The sequence below is a fragment of the Somniosus microcephalus genome, chromosome 13, assembly GCF_052327205.1.
Source record: "Somniosus microcephalus isolate GS21.2 chromosome 13, FLI_Smic_1.0, whole genome shotgun sequence".
NCBI classification, from domain to species: Eukaryota; Metazoa; Chordata; class Chondrichthyes; order Squaliformes; family Somniosidae; genus Somniosus; species Somniosus microcephalus.
In genome coordinates, this window is record NC_140999.1 from 77028736 (window position 1) to 77052175 (window position 23440).

At 48.4% G+C, this 23440-nt stretch overlaps 1 protein-coding gene across 4 annotated transcripts in view; it reads left to right on the forward strand.

Annotated features, from left to right (window-relative positions):
- The first annotated feature begins 311 nt into the window (after nt 1-311).
- The window catches only part of LOC147108428 (DNA-binding protein RFX2-like), a 160058-nt gene continuing 136929 nt past the window's right edge, over nt 312-23440 (forward strand). For 3 of the 4 annotated variants that reach the window (XM_086005057.1, XM_086005058.1, XM_086005059.1), the window contains exons 1-2: nt 312-415; nt 18568-18676. The gene's annotated coding sequence lies outside the window, so the exon portion shown is untranslated. The remainder of the gene's footprint in view (nt 416-18567; nt 18677-23440) is intronic. The other variant, XM_086005060.1, reaches the window with a different exon arrangement.

Here is a 23440-nt window from a genome sequence, read left to right on the forward strand (position 1 = left end):
AACGTCAACTCAAATTTCTCTCCACGGATGTTGCCTGATCTGCTGAGTTTTTCCAGCATTCTCTGTTGTTATTCCCAATATAGACAAAGCCTGAGTGACAGCCAAACCGCCCAATCCAAATGCGTTGCTAGGGCAGTGACGTTTCCGTACAGCCAATCAACGTCCAGGGCAGGGCGCCTTCCTTACCGGAAGCCGCATGACGTTACTCTGATTGATGGCCCAACGAGCCAAAGAGAGGCCGGGTTCTGTGCGTAACGCGCGACGCACGGCCAATGGGGTGAGGCGTCGGCGCGCGGAGGCGGGGCGGCCGATGACGCGGGTGGAGATCGGTAGCAACTGTTGCCTTGAGAATAAACGCCATAGTCACGGTAGCCGTGGAGACTGTTACCCACCAACAGCTCGGGCCCGCAGCAAGGTGAGCATCGCTTCCCAGTTACAGCGAGGCCGCGGGCCGTGCTCCCCGTCGGCCATGTGCGGCACGCCGCTCTGTTTACCGCCGCCGCCGCAAAATGGCGGGTTGTGGCGGGGAGGATTGGCCGGGGTGCGCGGCCCCCGAGCCCGGAGGGGCGGGCTCGGTGCTGGGCCTGAGGCCCCGGGCCCCACCTCGCTTCCTGCCCGCGCTCGGTGTGCCGGTGCCCGCTCGCAGGGAGAGGCCGCGGATGGGCGGCTCAGACCCAGCCGGGCTCCGTGAGAGAGAGAGCGCCTCTGCCCGGCAGCTGCACCCAGAGCCTGGGCTGCGCGGTGCAGCCAGTCCAGGGCCAGCAGCGCCCCATATCGTTGGGGCTGGCGGGGAATGGGCTAGGTTGGGCTGGGCTGGCCTGGCCGTGTGTGTCGAGCCTCCGTGGCCCAGCAGAGCAGCTGTGCACTGATCCACCTGCCCAGCGTGTATTGTTCCTTCAATCCTCGATAATAGAAGCTGTTGTCTGGAGAGGGATAGGAAGGGTGGCTGGGCTCTACTCTCTGTGCAAGTGGTGAAGTGGCATTTGGAGCCATTGAAGCTGCTTCTAGGGATGCCCAAACTGATTGATTATGGGCTAAGGCACACTTGTCATCAGCCCCTTGATATCTCTGGTGGATGATTCGTGAATATGACTCCAATGCTTAGCTGCTTGTCCACTTCAAGTGCAATATGAGGAAGTGGTTTAAATAAGCCCTGAGGTAATTTAGAGACTGATTGTAATTGTTCTGAGGTTTCTAGATTGGCATCTGTTCGGTTTTGTTACCTCAGCAGCCTGACCGAGTTACCTCAGATATGGTGTGTTTCTCGTTTTGTGTTTTTATTGTTTAGTAGTGATTTGTTTATGCTTTATATACAAAGCCCAATAGGTGCTGTGAAAACTTTTATATAAAACTAGTGAATCTGCTAGGGCGTTCTCAAGTTAAGATGATGAATATTATACAATTGTAATGTAGAAGATCAGCTACTACATTTAGATATTTGGGGAATAAATGGCATGTTTAACAATGATGGCATAAAAATTGTATATTGAAAGGTATTTGTATAGAGCAGTGACATTCCTTGGTTACCAGGCAATGTTTTCCTCCTTTTGATGCTGTGTGCCCAAATGCTGGGGCTGATGTTAAATCGGGCCAGCCGTGCCGATCCAAAGTGTTTGAAGGGCTTGTGCTGCCATGCTAGCCTCACAATTATTTTGTAAATGGACCTGTCTGGCCCCTGCTGCACTGGACCTTGTGTCGGTGGGTTCAGTGCTGCTGTGGGTTTTTAGTGATGGGGAATATTTGGGTATGCAACTGCTGATGGTGTTTAGGTGAGGGTTAGGGGGATGGAGAGGGAGGAGGAAATAGTGAAGTTTAAGGCTAGTTTGTGATTTTTAAATGTGAAACACTTATGGTATTTAATGGGATGGTGGAGGGTCAAGTGGCTCTGAAATAGCTTGCAGTTGAATGGAATTGGATGCTTTTCAGAGATGGTCCGAAATATGTGACGTGGTTCTGGAGTCTGCTTGGTTGAATGGACAAGAGAGGGGATAGTGGATTCGAGAATCACATTTGCTGGAATTCGTGAATGAGATTGGTTGAGGGCAAGGCCACTGATTTATGGTTTTTGTGGAATTATGGGATCGTGACATGCAAAGCCCAAAATGCCAGTAAAAATCCTATTATGCCATGTGATAAAAATGGAGTTGGATTGGTCAGTTTCAGAACGGTTGCCATGGTTAAAAGGACCATGGTCCCAGGTTCTGTAATCTGATTGGTGAGAGGTTTCTATGATGTAACATTCGCACAAATGTAAGATTTCTATCCTAGTACAAATGAGAAAACATAAAAGCTCGATGCCAGATTAAAGAGCAGGAAGAATAATAGTTTTTGGACGTGATGATTTATTGCCAGTTACTTGATGGAGCTTGCTTGCATTTCATTGCCAAAAAAGTACCTAAAACTGTTCATTGTCCAGTTAAATTGGACTCGGGCATTCCTCAGTACAGCTCTGAAATTCTGTGAATTACTTCATTTTGAATCAATGTTTATCAAGTTCTGGTACAATCAAGCAGGGCTGCTGGCAATAAACTCAGTCTCACAGCTGCTGTTAACTCTGGTACATGGTTTGTACGGTGCTGTGTTGTCTTAATACTTCAGTGTTTTTACCCGAGGAGCTCTTTCTGAGTTAAACGTGCCAGAAAATGTTGGGCCAAAAATACCTGGATACTTAAAAACCTGTTTGAGTGTCTTTTTGAATCCTCTGTACTGAGTGAAGCCACAGGCTGTAGCCAGTGGTGGGAGCAGCCTGCATTCTCTTCTGCTTGGCCTAAAAGTCAAAAGATGGGATTAATACAAGTGTACAATGTGAAAATCTGTGAACAAAACATCTTGTGTATTTTGTCTGTCAAAGCTTAAACTCTGGTGCTTAACAGTGACTAGAAAATATGACGATCTTTTCAAATTGCAAGAAAGAAATGATAACTGAATGTTGTGAGTGTGTGTGTGCGCCTGCTGAACAGCTAAAATTAGTATTGAAGGAAGTTAAGAGCCCATAAACCCTCCATAATGTGGAAGCATGCTGGTGTACTGGGCGGCCAGTCACTCAAGTCTCCCTGGGGTCGGAGCACAATCGTCTGTTGAATGCTGATGACTGGCTTCACACAGAGTCCTGGTACATGTGAGCAGCCAGTTTTTTGAACCTTTTGATTTAATCATTTCAAGCTGAAACTATTCATATGCATCCCAAACATGCATTTATATTCCATTAATGTACCTTAGTTGTTGACTCCCGGTATAGAGAGACACTTACAATTGCCACCCAGGATATGAACTCTGAATGCCAGAAATAATTGTAATCTTGAACTCCCAATGGTCAAAATATGCAACAATTTTCATATATAAAATTCAAGTTTGAGATTGACTAGCTGTGTACAGACTTTTCTTTTAAAGTGAGTCTGCAAGGGTTTTATTCTTGGATGTCTCGTCTTGCCAGCTATTAAAATGATTCTGAACTTAAACTGAGGTAACCGGGGACCTGGGCTGGAGCGCTTCAGCTATGAAGAGAGACTGGACAGGCTGGGGTTGTTTTCCTTAGAGCAGAGAAGGCTGAGGGGGGACCTGATTGAGGTGTACAAAATTATGAGGGGCATAGATAGGGTAGATAGAAAGGAAATTTTCCCCTTAGTAGAGGGGTCACTAACCAGGGGGCATAGTTTCAAGGTAAGGGGCAGGAGGTTTAGAGGGGATTTAAGGAAAAACTTTTTCACCCAGAGGGTGGTTGGAATCTGGAACTCACTGCCTGAATCAAAATCAAATCAACTATTATTGTCATTGTTAGTGCACAAGTGCAGTACAACGAAATGTAGGCTTGCGGCTCCCGAGAGTGTACATTTGGATTAAGACATTTAAACATTCAACATACATTTGGCTTGTAGTATATTAACATAAATATAACCATATAAAGTGCATTGGCAGATGTGCAGGCTTTAGAGTTTATTTGTGGAGTTCAGTAGGATGACAGCCCTGGGAAAGAAGCTGTTCCTAAATCTGGTTGTACGGGTGCGAATGCATCTGTAGCATCTCCCAGATGGCAGGAGGGCGAACAGACTGTGGCTGGGGTGGGTAGGGTCTTTGATGATGGACCGTGACCTCCGTAGACAGCGTTTCTGGTATATGTGCTCTATGGTACAGGAACCCTCACAACATTCAAGAAGCATTTAGATGAGCACTTGAAACGCCATAGCCTACAAGGCTACGGACCAAGTGCTGGAAAATGGGATTAGAATAGACAGGGCTTGATGGCCGGCGCGGACACGATGGGCCGAAGGGCCTCTTTCTGTGCTATATAACTCTGACCTTGAGATTTGATTGTTGGACGCGAGTGCGTGTCTTGATCTTGTCCTTTTATTGGTGTAAATTTAAAGATCATGTAAAAATATTTTAAGTGGTTATCTCAATTAGATGTTTGCTTTTGTTCTTGGCTTGTTTGGAAATATCCTCTAGTTTCTACAATGTTGTCCTTTTTTTCAATTTGCCTGACATCTCTGTGGTAGAGAGGATGGGCAGAGATGGAATCACACATGGAGTAAGAGGTGGGAGGCATTATGGCTTTAGAGCAGCAGGGAGGTAGGGACATGTCAATAAAATCTGGGGACAGGGCTGCTTCCTCTTCTCTTTTCCCCCCCCCCCCTCCTATGGTTGTGCCTATGATGGGGGGAGGGGGCACCCCTGTGCCTACCATCCAAGTAGCGGTGTGACTCATCTCCCCCCTTACCCCAGCTGGGACACTGCAGGTCTTGTACTCACTGTTTGCAGCTCAGATTGGGACACTGGAACATAGAAGATAGGAGCAGGAGTAAGCTATTTGGCCCCTCATGGCTGATCATCCAAATTCAGTACCCTGTCCCTGCCTTCTCCCCATATCCCTTGATCCCTTTAGCCTTAAGAAATATATCTAACTCCATCTTGAATATATTTAATGAATTGGCCTCTACTGCCTTCTGTGGTAGAGAATTCCACAGGTTCACCACTCTCTGGGTGAAGAAATTCCTCCTCATCTCTGTCCTAAATGGCTTGCCCCTTAGACTGTGACCCCTGGTTCTGGACTCCCCGGCCATCGGGAACATCCTTCCTGCATCTAGTCTGTCTAGTCCTGTTAGAATTTTATAAGTTTCAATGAGATCCCCTCTCATTCTTCTAAACTCCAGTTTAAGCCCAATCGACCCAATCTCTCCTCATAAGTCATTCCTGCCATCCCAGGTATCAGTCTGGTGAATCTTCGCTGCACTCCCTCCATGGCAAGAACGTCCTTCCTCAGATAAGGCGACCAAAACTGCACACAATACTCAAGGTGTGGTCTCACCAAGGCCCTGTACAACTGCAGCAAGACATCCTTGTTCCTGTACTTGAAACCTCTCACTACGAAGGCCAACATACCATTTGCCTTCTTAACCGCCTGCTGCACCTGCATGCTTACCTTCAGCGATTGGTGCACAAGGACACCCAGGGCTCGTTGCACTTCCCCTTCTCCCAATCTATTGCCATTCAGATAATCTGCCTTCCTGTTTTTGACACCAAAGTGGATAACCTCGCATTTATCCACATTATATTGCATCTGCCATGCTTCTGCCCTATCACCCAACCTGTCCAAATCATACTGGAGTTTCTCGGGATCCTCCTCACAGCACACACGCCCACCCAGCTTTGTGTCATCTGCAAACTTGGAGATATTACATCTAGTTCCCTCGTCTAGATCATTCATATATATTGTGAATAGCTGAGGTCCTAGCACCAATCCTGTACCGATCCAAACCTGTACCATTGGCTCAGTGCAGGCATAATTGTGGTTGTTTGCTTTGATTTACATTGATCACCGTCATTGGAATTCCATCAATAATTGTCAGCTAAAAATGAGAGGGTGACACTAGGTTAGACACTGGCTTCCTGAATGGGGAATTAGATTTGAATTCAACCCAGACTGATGAGCTAATAGTCTCTTCACTTTCCTGGTTGAATGGGTCTCGCGTGAAATCAATTTAGCACCTTCCTGGTGAATCTACGCTGTACGCTCTCCATGGCTTTAATAACAGGAACAGGAGTAGGCCAATTGGCCCCTCGAGCCTGCTCCGCCATTCAATAAGATCATGGCTGATCCAATCTTGGCCTCAACACCACTTTCCTGCTCTCTCCCCATACCACTTGACTCCCTTGTAGTTCAAATGTCTGTCAATCTCCGCCTTGAATATATTCAGTGACTCTGCCTCCACAGCTCTCTGAGGTAGAGAATTCCAAAGATTCACCACGCTCAGAGAGAAGAAATTCCTCATCTTTAATGTCCAATTTATACCAAACACTGCACAGAATACTGTAACTGACCTAAATAATTTTTTGTACAAATTAATCATTACTTTAGTGTTGTGCTCTAGGCTTCTTTTATAAAATTTAATTTATTTTGATGTCTTCACCTACCTACTTTGAAGGAATGATGTATTTGAACCCCTAGGCATCCCAATTTCTCCACACCCTTCAGTATCTTTCGACTGAGTGTATATTCCCATTCCACAGTTTTTCCTCCCAAAATCTGTTTACCAAGAACAAAAGTGGACCCAGCACTGGCCCTTGGGGTCCACCATTTGCAACCCCCCTCTAATCCGAGCAACCATCCATTTACCATAACTTTCTGTCCCCCATGCTGCTGCAATTCCTCTTGCACTCTACGGCTAAATCTTTCTAACAAGCCTTTTGTGCAACACCTTTTTGAATGCTTCTGAAAATTCACATACACAGCATCTGCTGCATTCCATTTATTTATCCAGAATAAATAGTCTCTCTCAAATTTATTTCATACAAACAGACCACTGCACTAAGATGTGATACACCAATTCAGAACTGTACAGCAGTATTCTATGGGGTCAGATTCTGATGGTTATTCCTCTGCGCAGTTCCATCCTTGTAACACCCATTTGTTTTCTATTTTTGTAATTAAATGATTTTTTAGTGGAGTTAGATTACAACCGGTTGCCATTTCTCTGTAATTTTGCCCCAAGGAAGAGTTGGGTTCATGTAATGCCTTGCATGCTGTTGTTTTTTTTATTCGTTCATGGAATGTGGGTGTCGCTGGCAAGGCCAGCATTTATTGCCCATCCCTAATTGCCCTTGAGAAGGTGGTGATGGGCTGCCTTCTTGAAGAGCTGCAGTCTGTGTGGTGAAGGTACTCCCACAGTGCTGTTCGGGAGGGAGTTCCAGGATTTTGACCCAGTGACGATGAAAGATCGGCGATATACTTCCAAGTCAGTATGGTGTGTTACTTGGAGGGGAACTTGGAGGTGATGGTGTTCCCATGCACCTGCTGCCCTTGTCCTTCAAGGTGGAAGAGATCGCGGGTTTGGAAACTGCTGCCGAAGCAGCCTTGGCGAGTTGCTGCAGTGCATATTATAGATGGTACACACTGCAGCCACGGTACACTGGTGGTGGAGGGAGTGAATGTTTAAGGTGGTGGATGGGGTGCCAATCAAACAGGCTGCTTTTGTCCTGGATGGTGTTGAGCTTCTTGAGTGTTGTTGGAGCTGCACTCATCCAGGCAAGTGGAGAGTATTCCATCACACTTCTTACTTGTGCCTTGTAGATGGTGGAAAGGCTTTGGGGAGTTGGGAAGTGAGATACTCGCCACAGAATACCCAGCCTCTGACCTGCTGTTGTTGCCACAGTATTTATGTGGCTGGTCCAGTTAAGTTTCTGGTCAATGGGGACCCCCAGGATGTTGATGGTGGAGGATTTGGCGATGGTAATGCCGTTGAAAGGGGTGGTGGTTAGACTCTTGCTTGTTGGAGATGGTCATTGCCTGGCACTTGTGTGGCGCGAATGTTACTTGCCACTTATCAGCCCAAGCCTGAACGTCATCCAGGTCTTGTTGCATGCGGGCATGGACTGCTTCATTATCTGAGGAGTTGTGAATGGCACTGAACACTGCAGTCATCAGTGAACAGCCCCATTTCTGACCTTATGATGGAGGGAAAGTCATTGATGAAGCAGCTGAAGAAGGTTGTGCTTAGGACACTGCCCTGAGGAAGGTTGGGCCTAGGACACTGCCCTGAGGAACACCTGCAGCGATGTCCTGGGCTGTGATGATTGACCTCCAACCACCACAACCATCTTCCTCTGTGCGAGGCATGACTTTGTGTTGCAAATTCTGCACCGACTCATTTGCTATTGGAGTTTACATTTACACTGTTCTGATTGTAGAAGACGGTATAATTAATGTTACATTGTGTGGTTAAACTGGGATCAATATACTGCTATTTTAATTCATTATTAAAATCCTGTGGTTATTGTTTGAAGCTAGCCTTGACGATCTAGGTAAAATCCAAATCTACCCCCGTGAGCCTGTTCCACATACTATATCCATGTAACATAGAAACATAGAAGATAGGAGCAGGAGTAGGCCATTCGGCCCTTCGAGCCTGCTCCGCCATTCAACGAGATCATGGCTGATCATCCAAACCCTAGCACCCGGTCCCTACACCGACAGCCATCCCACACAAGCCCTATCCCCGTAACCCCACGTATTTAATCCCCCCCTAACACTAAGGGTCAATTTTTGTCATGGCCAATCAACCTAACCCGCACATCTTTGGACTGTGGGAGGAAACCGGAGCACCCGGAGAAAACCCACGCAAACACGGGGAGAATGTCTGTGTGGAGTTTGCACAGTCACCCGAGGCCGGATTTGAACCTGGGTCCCTGGCGCTGAGGCAACAGTGCTAACCACTATGCCACCGTGCTGATTTGCATAAGCAGTCATTTTAGGGTTTAGTGTAGACTGGCTCACACAGGCAGTTGAGCTACGACAAGTGCTGACAGTTCTGCACAGGCTCTAATGTAAGTGAGTGTCGTCTCGTATAGCCTAACAATTCTTTGCCTTGCAATGTGGAGATTGTTCATTTTTTTTAACGTATATAATCTCTGGCATGGTTTTTCAACATGGCACCTAAAAATGTGAATAACTTGGGGCAAATTTTGTGAGGCATTGTTTGTAGGGGTTTGTGACTTGCAAGCCAAAAATCTCAGAATACAACTGGTCCCAGTATGTGAACTGTAAGCAAGTCAGCTGTAATGTTTGTCAGGATAGACTGTTGCTGTGGGTAATTAGCTCGCCCTTAAAGGACCACTGTGCTTGATCAGAATGTACTTTAATATATCGCCTGGCTTTAAAAGTTACTGTTTGCAAGGCAGATAAATAACCTGTGGGAAGGGGAAAGAATTAAAAGGCCCCAGTTGTCTAATTATATTTGAATTGGAACATATTTTCTAACACAACTGAAACCACTTTTGTTGGGGGAGGGGAGTAGGTACTATTTCAGTGTACAGTTGCGTTCACCTTTTTAATATTACAGTGCGAAGCCTTTTTATTAAAGCCATACAACGTTGTCGGTGGGCAAGTGATTTTCGGATCACATGCAAATACAAGCAAGTAAAACCGCCTTCCTATGTTGCTAAGTTCAGGGCCAATGTCAGTTTCCATTTATTCCTCTCTACTCTGCAGTTTCTTCTGGATGCTACTGACAGTATGATGTTTACTGATCCACTTTGCTTGTCAAAATTCATTGTGTGATGATTTCGAGACTTATAACACTTCTAATGCTTCAGCGTTACAAGGGTTGCAGTATAACTCCAATCGGTGCAAAAGCAGCTTCAGCTGGCCCTCCACTAACATTAACAGCTTAACTAGCGTTTACACACAAATGTGAGGAGCTCTGCTTGCATTGAAAGAGAACGACGTGGAGCCAGTATAACCCACCATTGTAGATTCCATAGTCCTTGACGCAGGTACCAGTCTCCAATCAATACCTGCAGTATAATAGTCAGGAGTACAAATAGGCATTGGAAATACTGCATGGAATGCAACATATGCATTTCCCATAGGTATTTTGTGAAATGTGCTGGAAATCAGCTCAACAATGCTACATGCACCAGATAACTTGTGGCTGCTTTTTATTTTCGGGGTGGAAGGGAGAGGAAGGAGAAAATCAGAGTAATAAAAGCAAAATATGGCAAGGCAAATAAATGTGATCACTGACTGGGAAATCAAGAGATTGAGTTTGTGGACGTCGCGTGGGGCGGGCGGTGACTCGTAGCATGGGGAGGGCGGTGACTTGTCGCGTGGTGGGGGGGCGGTGACTCATCGCGTGGGGAGGGCGCTGCATAAATTGGTCTTGGCTTTAAATGATTGTATAATGGTGTGGCGACACGCCACCACTGGACATAATCCGCTCACGGCGGCACAGACAGTCTAAGCAGAAGCCCCCAGCCGGGGGCCCTTTCCTCCAGCAACTTGTTTCCCGCAGGGACAGGCTGCCGGGAGCACTTCCTGTCTGGGAAGTATTTAAGTGGATGCGCGGGCTTTTCTAGTTCCTGTTTGTCATGTGGTTGGAATAAAGCTGTTGTGTTTTCAATAGCTCTGGTCTCGACTCCCACGTTTGCCGCGGTATCTCAACACTGGTGACCTCGACGCTCAGGGCGAATCCTAAGCTAGCATGGCGGATACAAACGCAGTCACGGTTAAATTACCAGACTTTTGGGAGAACCTCGCCGAAGCCTGGTTCGTTCAAGCTGAGTCCAGATTCCGGCTGAAAGGCATTACAGTCGACGCCACGAAGTACGACTACCTCGTCGCCTCGCTCACCTACGCTACAGTCCCCAAGGTTTGGGCAGCGCTGCAGAATCCACCAACGGAGGGCAAGTACGAACATCTGAAGGCTGCGCTACTTAAAAATTTCAAACGTCCTCTTACCAGCGCCACTGCCAACTCCTGGACCTCCCCGGCCTTGGTGACGCTTCACCATCAGACCTGCTTTCCCACATGCTGTCCCTCTCAGACGACAAAAATCCCAGCGCCCTTTATCGCACGCTTTTCATTCGGCAGCTCCCCGCCAGCATCCGCCCGCTCATTGTGGAGTCTGACTCCACGGACCTGAATGATATAGCCGAAAAGGCCGACCGGCTGCTCTCTGCACAGGCTGCTCACGACGTCGCGCCCGACCTCACGGCAACGACCACGCAGTCTTCCCGGGCCGCTAGGCCCGACCGCCCTACCACTCCGGGTCACTGCTACTACCACACCCGTTTTGGCGCTAGGGCTCAACGCTGCACGCCACCGTGTTCCTTCAAACCCCCCCCCCCCCCCCCGCACCGGCCCCCGCGATGGCCGCGGGGCAGAAGGAGCCCCTACTGTACGTCACTGACGACAGAACCAATCGCCGATTTCTGTGCGACACAGGGGCCCAGCACAGCATCACCCCCGCCTCCGCCCTCGAGATCCAACGCGGCACACGGGGTATCACACTGGCTGCAGCCAACGGCTCTGAAATCCGCACATATGGCACCCGCATGGTCACGCTCGACCTCGCGGGCCGCCGCTACCGCTGGGAGTTCCTCACAGCCAAGGTCCTCTGCCCACTCATCGGCGCCGACTTCCTACGCGCCCACGGCCTCCTTGTCGACATTCCGAGGCACCGCCTCGTCGACATCAACACTATGGCCCGCATCCCCGGCGCCTTTACCCCGGCCCGTTCGGCCGGCCTGGCGACCTACTGCCTCGTCAGAGCCACGGACGACTACTCGGCACTCCTAGCTGAGTTTCCCGCCCTCACTAACCCGACCTTTTCGGCCAAAGCCGCCAAGCACGGTGTGGAACACTATATCCCCACCACCGGCCCCCCAGTTTCTGCCCACGCCCGCAGACTCAACCCGGCCAAGCTGGAAATCGCGCGGGCCGAGTTCACCAACATGGAACAACTCGGCATCATCCGCCGCTCCAGCAGCCCTTGGGCCTCGCCCCTCCACATCGCCCCCAAGCCCGGCGGAGGCTGGCGCCCTTGCGGGGACTACCGCCGCCTCAACGACGCCACCACCCCCGATCGATACCCGGTGCCACACATCCAGGACTTCTCGGCCCGACTGGCCGGACGAACCGTCTTTTCCAAAGTCGACCTGGTGCGCGGTTACCACCAAGTCCCCGTACACCCCGCGGACATCCCCAAAACGGCCGTCATCACCCCATTCGGCCTGTTCGAGTTCCTGAGGATGCCCTTCGGCCTCAAGAATGCAGCACAGGCTTTCCAGCGCCTTATGGACTCAGTCCTCCGGGACCTGAACTTCCTATTCGTCTATCTAGACGACATTCTCGTGGCCAGCTCCTCCAAACAGGAACACCTCGAACACCTTCGCATCCTGTTCGGGCGCCTAGCCCAACACGGGCTCATCCTCAGCCCGGCGAAGTGCCAATTCGGCCTAACCGAGATCGATTTTCTCGGTCACCACATCACCCCTGCTGGGGCCGTCCCCCTGCCCAACAAGGTGCAGGCCGTCCAGCAATTCCCCCGCCCCACAACCATCAAGGGCCTCCAGGAGTTCCTCGGGATGGTGAACTTCTACAACAGGTTCATCCCCAGAGCCGCAGCCCTCCTGAAGCCCCTATACGACTCCCTCCAAGGAAAATCCGGCAAGATGGACGTAGCCTGGACCACTGACACGGCAGCCGCCTTCGACGCCACCAAAAACGCGCTCGCCGACGCCACTCTGCTCGCGCACCCGAGGGCCGATGCCCGGGTCGCGCTCACCACCGACGCCTCCGACCACGCGGTCGGGGCCGTGTTCGAGCAGTGGGTCAATGGCGCGTGGCAGCCATTTGCCTTCTACAGCCGCCAACTGCGCCCCCCGGAGGTCAAATACTCCACTTTCGACCGCGAGCTTCTCGCACTCCACCTGTCGGTCCGCCATTTCAGGTTCCTCCTGGAAGGCCGCCCCTTCACCGCGTATGTGGACCACAAGCCACTCACATACGCGATGGCCAAGCACACCGAACCCTGGTCCGCTAGGCAGCAACGCCAGCTCGCGGCCGTCTCCGAGTTTACTACGGACATTCAGCACGTCTCCAGTAGAGACAACGTGGTCGCCGACTGCCTTTCCCGTCCCGCCGTCTGTGCGAATCACCTCGCGGTCGACTACGCACAACTAGCAGCGGCCCAGCTCACGGACCCAGACCTCCTCTCGGCGGCTACCAGCCTGCCAGGGCTACGCCTAGCCAAGGTCGCGCACGGGCCCGAAGCCACGGCAGTCACGTGCGACGTCTCACTCGGCCAACCCAGGCCGGTCGTCCCTGAGACCTGGCGCCGCCGCGTCTTCGACGCGCTCCACGGGCTCTCTCACCCGGGTTCCCGCGCATCCGTCAAACTCCTCTCCAAGCGCTTCGTCTGGCGCGGCCTCAGCAGAGATGTTCGGACTTGGGCCACCTCCTGCCTCGCCTGCCAACGGGCTAAGGTACAGCTGCACACCAAAGCACCCCTGGGAGACTTCGAGGTACCCAGCCGCCGCTTCGACCACGTACACGTCGACATCGTCGGTCCCCTGCCGCCATCGTAAGGCCAAACTTATCTCCTCACGATGGTCGACCGCTACACACGCTGGCCTGAGGCAGTGCCGCTGACCTCCACCACCACAGCCGACATCGCCAGGGCGTTCGTTAACACCTGGGTTGCGAGGTTCGGCGTACCGGCCGACATAACCTCCGACAGAGGCGCCCAGTTCACCTCCGAACTCTGGACGGCCACAGCACGCAACCTCGGGGTGACGCTCCACCGCACCACGGCGTACCACCCGCAGGCCAACGGACTTTGTGAACGCTTCCACAGGTCACTCAAGGCCTCACTCCGCGCCGGTCTGCAGGACAGTACCTGGACTGACCGCCTACCGTGGGTGCTACTCGGCCTACGCACCGCGGTCAAGGAAGACCTCCAGTCCTCGGCAGCGGAGTTAGTCTACGGACAACCGCTGCGCGTCCCAGGCGAATTCCTTCTGGAGCCGACCAAGCCTTGGTCGGCCGAACAGCAGCGGCTCGACTCTTTCTCTTCCGCTCAGCAGTTCGCCCCACTTCCGGTCAACCGACACGGCGAACTCGCACCTCACGTCCCGCCAAATTTACAGCAGGCGCGCTTCGTCTTCGTGCGACACGACGCGCACCGCGGGCCCCTGCGACCCCCGTACGACGGTCCGTACGAGGTACTACAAACCGGGGACAAGGTCTTCAAGCTGCGACTCGGCGACAGGGTCGAGACAGTCTCCATCGACCGGCTCAAACCAGCACACACACAACCAGGGGAACAGGTCCCCGTGGCCCAGCCTCCAACTAGAGGCCGTCCCCCCGGCAAGTCAGCACAGCCGGCGGCGAACCGCCCGACCCAACCAACCAGACCGGCGACCACTCAGCCGCTGCGGCAGAACCATTAGACCACCGTCACGACTCGTCCACTCCTCCTAAGCGGATTCTGGGGGGAGCTCTGTGGCGACACGCCACCACTGGACATAATCCGCTCACGGCGGCACAGACAGTCTAAGCAGAAGCCCCCAGCCGGGGGCCCTTTCCTCCAGCAACTTGTTTCCCGCAGGGACAGGCTGCCGGGAGCACTTCCTGTCTGGGAAGTATTTAAGTGGATGCGCGGGCTTTTCTAGTTCCTGTTTGTCATGTGGTCAGAATAAAGCTGTTGTGTTTTCAATAGCTCTGGTCTCGACTCCCACGTTTGCCGCGGTATCTCAACAATGACTTATTTTAAGATTGCAGTTCTCCTAATGTTTGCATCTGTAAGTTTTTAATGTTACTTTGCTAGAGTGGAAGGAATGTGAATCTTGCTCCTACTAACAATTACGTAAATTTACGGAACACCTTTCGTGCAAAGGAAGATTCCAGGTGTTGTGCAGGGGAAATGCTGGACACAGTGGAATTACGGGAGAAATTGGGAGAAGTAACCAAAAGCACAATCAAGAGAGGTAAGCATGGAGGTTTTTGAAAGGGAAGAGGCAAAGAGCTCATCGTCGCTGAAGGCTTGTCACCAAAGGTGAGTGTCACATGAAAACATTAGGCCATTCAGCTCCTCGAGCATCAGAGATGGAAAGGTGGGTGCTTGCGCTGAAGAAGGTTGTAGTGAAAGGGTGCAACAAGACCATCGCGATTTGAGGGCGAGTATTTTGCTGCTGTTGTGCTGGGGAACAGGGAGTGTGTGCAGTTTGGTGAGGGCAAAGGGTTATGGGTGTGCAGACCTCTTTGTTGCATAGGATATAGGCTGTTAAAAAGGCATCTGGGATCCTTGGCTTTATAAATAGAGGCATAGAGTACAAAAGCAAAAGTTATGCTAAACCACTGGTTAATCCCCAGTTGAAGTATTGTGTCCAATTCTGGGCACCACACTTTTTAGGAAGGATTTCAAGCCCATGGAGATTGTGCAGAGGATATTTACTAGAATGATATCAGGGATGCGGGACTTCAGTTATGTGGAAAGACGCAGAAACTGGGGTTGTTCTCTTTAGAGCAGAGAAAGTTAAAAGATTTGATAGAAGTGTTCCAAATCATGAAAGTTTTTCCTTATTTATTGTATCAAAACCTGTTTCCAGTGGCAGAAGGGTCAGTAACCAGAGGGCACAGATTTTAACGTGATTGGTCGAAGAACCAGAGATGACGAGGAAATCATTTTTTGCAGCGAGTTGTTTTGATGTGGAATGCGCTGCCTGAAAGGGCAGAGGAAGCCGATTCAGTAGTAACTTTCAAAAGGGAATTGGATAAATACTTGCAGGGAGAAATTTGCAGGGCTATGGGGAAAGAGCAGGGGGTGGGACTAATTGGAGAGCTCTACCCAAGTGCCGGCACAGGCACGATGGGCCGAATGGCCGCCTCCTGTGCTGTATCATTCTCTGATTCTATAAAGTTGAAGAATTTGGAGAAATTGAGCCTTGCAGTGAAGAAGACATGGCTGAGGGTTTCAGCAGTGATGTGTCATAGAGGAGTGTGGTGGGCCACATTGCACAGTTGGCCTTGCAGCTGTCCGGTCTGACGCTCACCTCTGTGTCAAATAGAGCATCGGTTGCTCACTTGCGATTTCAGACTGAGCAAGTAGCTGGGGAGAAATGGGGTTGGTGAGGATTTTCAGGGGAGGTGGGAGCGTCATAGAGTCATAGTTATACAGCACAGAAAGAGGCCCATCGTGCCTGCACCGGCCATCAAGCCCTGTCTATTCTAATCCCATTTTCCAGCACTTGGTCCGTAGCCTTGTATGCTATGGCGTTTCAGGTGCTCATCTAAATGCTTCTTGAATGTTGAGGGTTCCTGCCTCTACCACCCTTTCTGGCAGTGAGTTCCAGATTCCAACCACCCTCTGGGTGGAAAAAGTTTTTCCTCAAATCCCCTCTAAACCTCCTGCCCCTTACCTTGAATCTATGCCCCCTTGTTATTGACCCCTCTACTAAGGGGAAAAGTTCCTTTCTATCTACCCTATCTATGCCCCTCATAATTTTGTACACCTCAATCAGGAAATATAGTGCCTAAGGAAAGGATGAGGTGGTTGTGTTGGTGAGCAATTAGGTCAAGAAGGGTAGCTGGTGAGGGAATCAGGGAACCAGGTAGCAGATCTTGCAGGAAATGAATCTGCTGAGGCCCCAGAGGGGGCATGGGGCAGAAGCTGATATGTCTTGTGATTGGCTGGGGGAGGTGCGCAGGGCTGGAGGAAGTGGAGGCAGCTGAATGATGGATTTTGTCATCTCCGGAATTGGGGCCATGAGCAGGAGACTGCGAGGTTAGGATAGAAGGCAGGAGGAGATGGCTTGTGGTTGAGAGAAGTTTGGGATTTTATTTTTTTACTTGTTCTCTGGAAGTGATACTGGCAAGGCTGCATTTGTTTCCCAACCCTAGCTACCCTGCGTGGTGATGGTGGGCCTTCTCGAACTGTTGCCGCCCGAGTTGTGATGTTGCTCCCACAATCTGTTGGGTAGGGAATTTCAGGATTTTGACCCAGCGGCGATGAAGGAACAGGATATGTCCAAGCCAGGATGGCATGTGACTTGGAGGTGATGTTGTTCCAGTGATGTTGCTGCTCTTGTCCTTCTTGGTGGGAAAGGTGGTGAGGCTGGGAGATGCTGTTGAAGTAAGCTTGACGAGTTGCTGCAGTGCACCCTGAGATATTGTTTACTGCAGCCTCCGTACACCAGTGGTGGAGAGGGTGGATTTTGAGACCAGGGGCAATGATCAAACAGACTATTTATCCTGAATGGTGTTGAGGGTAAACCCATCCAGGTGATTGATGAATATTTCATCGCACTCCTAATTTGCGCCTTGTAGGTAGCGAAGAGGCTTTGAAGTGTCTGGAGGTGAGACAGCCATTGTGTAGCCCTACTATTGTAGCTATGGTGTTAATATGTTTGGTCCAACTAAGCTTCTGGCCAGTAGTGACCCCCAGGATGTAGATGGTGGAGGGGCTTGGGGATGTCAGTGCTGTTAAAGGTCAAAGGAGATGGCCTTGTCTTGTTTGAGATGGTCCAATACCTGGCATTTATGTGGCAAGAATGTTACCTGCCACTCGTCAACCCAATTCTGGCATTGTGCAGGTCCTGCTGTAGGCTGACATGGACTTCATTATTGGAGGAGTTGTGACTGGAGCTGAACCCTGTAGAATCGTCAAACAGCACTCCTCACCTTATGATGGTGGAAAGGTCATTGATGAAGCAACTGAAGATGATTGGAGGATGTTGCCCTGAGGAAATCCCGTAACATGTGGCTGCGATGATTGGCCTTTGATAAACCATCTTCCTGTGTGTTGGGTATGACTCCAGATTTTCCCATTGCCCCTGATTGACTTTAGATTTGTTGGGCTCCTTGGTACTTGTACTCAGTCCAATGTTGCATTGATGCTGATAGCAGCTGCTCTTGCATTCAGTTTTACCTGGATCAAAGTTGAGATGAGGTCCAGTGTGGTGTGGTTCAGTTAAAACTTGAACTGCGCATCCGCGAGCAAGGAATTGAAGAAGTGTTGCTTGATGGGATTATTGATGAATTCCATCACACTGCTGATTGGGAGGAGACTGACGGGGCAGTCATTTGCTTGGTTAGATTTGTCCTGCACTATGACTGGACATACCTGGCCAATTTTCAAGTGTCTAGTAGATGCCAGTATTGTTGTAATGGAATAACTTGGCTAGGGGCCAGCTAGTTCTGGTGTGTAGGTCTTCAGCACAACAGCCATGATATTGGGGCCATAGCTTTCACGCTACCCAATGTACTCAACCCCTTAATGTCACGTGAAGTGAACCGAATTGGCTGGACATTGATATTGTGATCTTGGGAACCTTGGGAGAGGCAGAGTGTTCAAGCCTGCAGCTCTCTATGGTTGTAAAGGTAGCTTTTGTGTCATGGGAACAATGAAGGGTATGAGGCTGCCTGGGATCTGATGGGGAGACAGGGCCATCAGAGATGGAGGCCATGCCATCCTGATATAGGACTTTACAGGGAATCCTTGACTCTGGCTTTAGACTTGTGCTCTTTTGGTATCGATTCCACAACCTGCAGCCTTGGGGTCACATGCGGTCCCCAAAAACCTGGCAATCGGGCCTTCGAAGCCCAGGCAACTCCATTCTTTTTGCACTTGTGTTTGTTATTTGTTGCCGCCTTCTGTTTGAATCATGTAGGGAAGGGTTGTTCTCGTCACTGTTTCCTCTGGTGAATAAATCCTAGATCAGAACAGCGAGAGCAAGTTACTATCAGCAGCTTGAGATACATGCAAGTTAATGGGAATGTTGATTTAATCTTTATAGGTGGTCCCTGAGGCTCCATGGTGCACAGTCCACAGACAAAAGCTTGGGCATTCCTGGTGCAAATCACTGATCAGTCAGGAATTGGGGGACAGAGGGCTGAAGAGGACAGGTAAAAAGCATGTAACTTGGAAAAGAACATTGTGTTCCCAATGTAGATTAGCTTTTCACAATATAGGCTGATAACCCTAATCTGCAGGTTGATTTTATATCTTGAACTATATGTGTGGGTCACTCTATCCAACTACGATTTAGCTTTGCTGTGGGACCAATTGCACTTGATTCAACATTTAGTTCAATCCAATCTTGGTAAATATCCACCTGCTGTAACTATGTCCAACTTTATGGCTTTGAAGCAAAATGAAAACTGTTGTTGTTTCAGTATTTTAACTTAGTGAATGAAAACCTTGACGGATGTGAAACAAAATCTTGCATTTTATAATGCACCTTAATAACATCTCATCTCGCTCCCATCTTATCTCTTGTCCCCCTCTTGGAAAGAGTAGTGATGGTTTCCATTTATTCAAAAAAAACTTGCTTTTATAGAATACCTTTTTAATGTGGTAAATGTCTCATGGCGCTGCACAGGGGAGTGATCAGACAAAAATTGACACCAAGCCAAAGGAGGAGACATTTGGACAAGTGACCAGAAGCTTGGTGAAATAGATAGGTTAAAGGAGCATCTTAATGGATGGGAGAGAAGTGGACGGGGGAAAGGTTTAGGGAGGGAATTCCAGAGTTCAGGGTCTAGATAGCTGAAGGCATGGCTGCCAATGATGGAGCGAAGGAAGTGGGCTAAGGTATCAGCCTTGAGTTGTAGCACCCTTGCCTCTGAGTCAGAAGGTTGTGGGTTCAAGCTCCCCTCCAGTATTTGAGCCCATAATCTAGACTGATACTTCAGTGTAGTACTGAGGGAATTAACCAAGATCCATTTAGCTGTGTGCATATTGCTTGTGGTGTTTCCCTACAAAATAACCGTGACTATACTTCAGAAAGTAAGTTATTGACTGAGGTGCTTTGGGATGTCCTAAAGATGTGAAAGGCGCTATATAAATGTGAATTGTTGTCCAAAATATCGCAGTACTTAACACAGTGAATCACTTTTTGGAGTGTAGTGAATATCACTGCCTCACAACTAAGGCTCCCAATGCTGCCTAAATAATCTCAAAAATACCACAGGCTAACAAAAATATATGAAAATTAATGCAGTAGCGCCCACAGTCCACACCTTACCAATCATGTGGGGGGGGGGGCGGCGGTGGGGAGAACTAGAATACAATATGTGCAAATGTATGCAAAAAATACAATTGTTTTACATTTGATTTATGTAATGTGGTCGACACAGCAGCCAATGTGCATTCAGTCCCAAACTACAGTACTGTATTACAAACTAAATTGTGGTAAACCTTATTTGTGCCCCCAAATCCTGCTCTTCTTTAGCTGGATCTCATCTCCCTGGCTGACTTCCAGCTTACTTAGAATGGATGCGCACGCACGCAGAGCTTCAGTGTGCTATCTGGTCTATGCTTCAGAGCCCCTATGAAAGACTTGTAAGATCCTTTTTGAGTGAAAGTCCTGCTGTTACAATTTTAACATTACTTTTAGTCGAGATGGTATTTGTGTATTTTACTCTAAAGGTATGATGGAGAATGATGTATGATTCACAGTGTGCGCTTTACTTCCCTGCTGTGGTTTTGTACTCTTGCTGCCCACCACTGTTGTGTTGGAAAACCACCAATGTAGAAAGACCAAGTTGCCAAATTCCTTGCCCTGCTTTTGTTTTTGTGTGATGGTAGAGTCTGGAGCCACGCGAGAAGCTGTCATAACTCGCTCAGACCTGCACTGCTGGTGAATTTTATGTCATGTATTCAGGAACAAGCTCTGCAGCTGGTGAGGGATCCTCTGTTGTGGTTTCTCAATGGGGGCAAGAGGTTAGACCGTCACATTTGCATTTTAAATGCCAGAAAATTTAATGTGCAAAAGAACTGTTGATTCAAATAACTAAACTGTCATTGATCATAACTGAGGCAATAAATGCTGCCAACCAGACCAACAAAAACTATTGTTTTGGGGTTGAAGTTGAGCATGCTCACTCACTGATGTACATGGGCTATGATGCAACTCCACAGAACAAAGATGAGGCCATTTTGAAACCATGTGCATGTGACGTCCTTATGCTGTGATCCACAGTAGATGTGGATGTCTATATTGTGTATAGGCTTTTTGCTCTGAGTCTGATTGGGCCCTTGCTGGTTATTTGGCGGCTCTAATATATCTGGTAACTTATAAATATGACTAGAAGATATCACTGATTTCTTTGTACCTAATAATTGATCCAAGCTAAAGAATGGAATGTTACTACATTTCTCCTGCAGAAAGCCTTTTCCCACTCTGGTCCCACTGGTTGCTCCATGTAACAAACAGAAAAACAGAAGTGTCTCTCCTTTGAGAAATGCCTTGCTGGTCCCCTAAGGCTTTGAATACTGTAGAGTGAACTATGGTAATTCTAATCATACCTTTTTCGTGAAGCAGCGAAGGGCAATATATAAATGTGACTGATTTCTTTTTAGTTGTAATGAAGTGATCGTCTCTCTACACCCGCCCTCCCCTGCCTCATTTAATGACAGTCCCATGCGATGTAAAAAGTTGCTCTACTGCAGAATACACGTTGCATGTTCCGACTTGTTTCTGAAGAGCTTCTGTGGGATGCCGCCCAGTTCATTCCTAATAATTTAACATGCAGCTAAACGTGACTAGCTTTTGTGATGTAAGGATGAAATTAAATTTCTGCTCCTTCACAACTCTGCATGGGTCCTGCAACCTGCCCCATAACATTCCACCCATTCAATGTTTGTTTTTGAGCAAGTAAGGTGATTACCACTTTCTCTTTCTTTGCCCCTCTGCTTAGCAGTATTCCTCTATTCTTGTTTTCTTAATCTGATTGAACCTTGCCGTGAGCTGGCCAAGTTGACCACTTAATCTTTCAGTTATTGACAGTAGGACAATAGCATATTTTAAAACTTATTCACTAATTCAAACACAATTTGTCACCCCACCCCAGTGTTCAGTGACTGTGTGCGCTCAATTACAAATGTGGGGTGTGTTTCCTGGGCCCTGTCCCTCTTGAATGGAGACTGATACCACGCACTAAGAGGCAGAAATTTAAAATAAGCCAATCTCTCTGTAGTGAGCAGGTGACGTGAACATTTTTGATTCATACAGTATGCTGCTTTCTTTGAGCAGGATGGATGGCAATGCACCTTTTTAAAGTCAATTTTAATTCAAGCTATCCAAGGTTTTCACTGGTTGAGAATATGCAACAAACCTATCCCTCTGTTAGTATTGCACGCAAGACTTTTCATTTAGCCAATTATTCAGACCTATCGTGGTTGCTTAAATGATTCTCATCTGCATGTGTCACTGCGAGTGGAAGTCTGGAAAGAGGCTTCCTGTAAAATCTGCTCTGAAAACTTAATTTTACATTGGTGTCTTTTTTTTTTTGTGAAGTGTTCATCTTTGTGTGTTTACTCCCTGACATATAGGTCTCCAGTTTAATGCTGTAGTCTGGTGTTTAGGGTAAGCTCAGTTTATTTAAAGTTGAACCTCTGAGTGGAAACCTTTCAGGATCCTGATCTTGCTGTTTATTTGGCACTCGGGTGCAGGTTGCCTATTACTAATAGCAGCCCCTGATTACTGCATGAAATGAAGCTGTGAAATAGGCAACCCAATGGCAAGGATTCATAATCGACTGAATTCAACCCTTCTTTCCATGAAGGTCCAATAAATGGAGTGCAATATTTCTCCTTGAAGTGGCACTAAATGTATTCATGACGCATTGTTTGGTCTTGTTTCTCCCAATTCCCATCTCTTCCACCCCAGCTGTCAGCAGCTGATTCAACCATGGGGTCTTCACAATTCTGTCCCCGCCACGATAACTGCAGACGCGTGAGCATGTACTATCCAGCAGGGATGGTTGGATAGTGATCAGGAGCTGGAAAGCAGCTGGCCCCTCTCTAACATCGGGGCACTGATTTACACACGATATATATAGGATCAGTTATATTTACAAAGAAATGCAAAGTCGTTTCAAGTTGTGTTTAGATTTCACCATATTTATAACCCTCCAAGGGGTAGCCCCAGCCATCAGTCTGACCATTGAGAACTGCACTTAGTGCTAGAGCACTAGGCCAACATGTATATTATAGCTTCCTTGCTGCCACTACTCTGCCTAATAATCCCTCTGTTAAAATAGCAGAGAGCGAGTCTCATACTAACATGTCAAGCATTCATGCGATAACTGGCTATTGTGTTTTTTTTAATTACCATATTTAAATATCAGTCCAAATAATACTTTATAAAATAGCATTCATTACCATTTTCAGCATGAATGCTTGTAAGCTGCTTTGAAAATATTTTATGGCAGCCGTTGCCAAATTTTCCCAAGCTTCAAGCTGTTCGCACTTCTGTAAAGTGTGGGAGTTGACAGAATGCAGTCAGGGCATTGTTCTAACAAAGTGGATTTTAAAATTAACTTCTTCCCAACCCCCCCCCCCACACGCGCGCACACACATACAGACCACTACCCTATGACAGCACTGAAACACTTAGTGGTTGTCAGGTTATACAATATGTTCGCACTTGAAACAATCTGTTAGTAAAGTGCAAGTTCTCAGCAAGTCTCAGCAAATGGGCCATTGTTCAGAAGCGTTGTCAGCCACCCCTCATGGGTATTTCTGTCTGGTACCTTTTTTATTTCATTGCAAGAAATATTAAGAAAACATATGGGTCAAATCGATTGGAACCCAGCTTCCTTATATTGACCAGTGTGCTGTATGAGACTTGCACATCTGAATTATAGGGATGAGTTTTAAAGTGC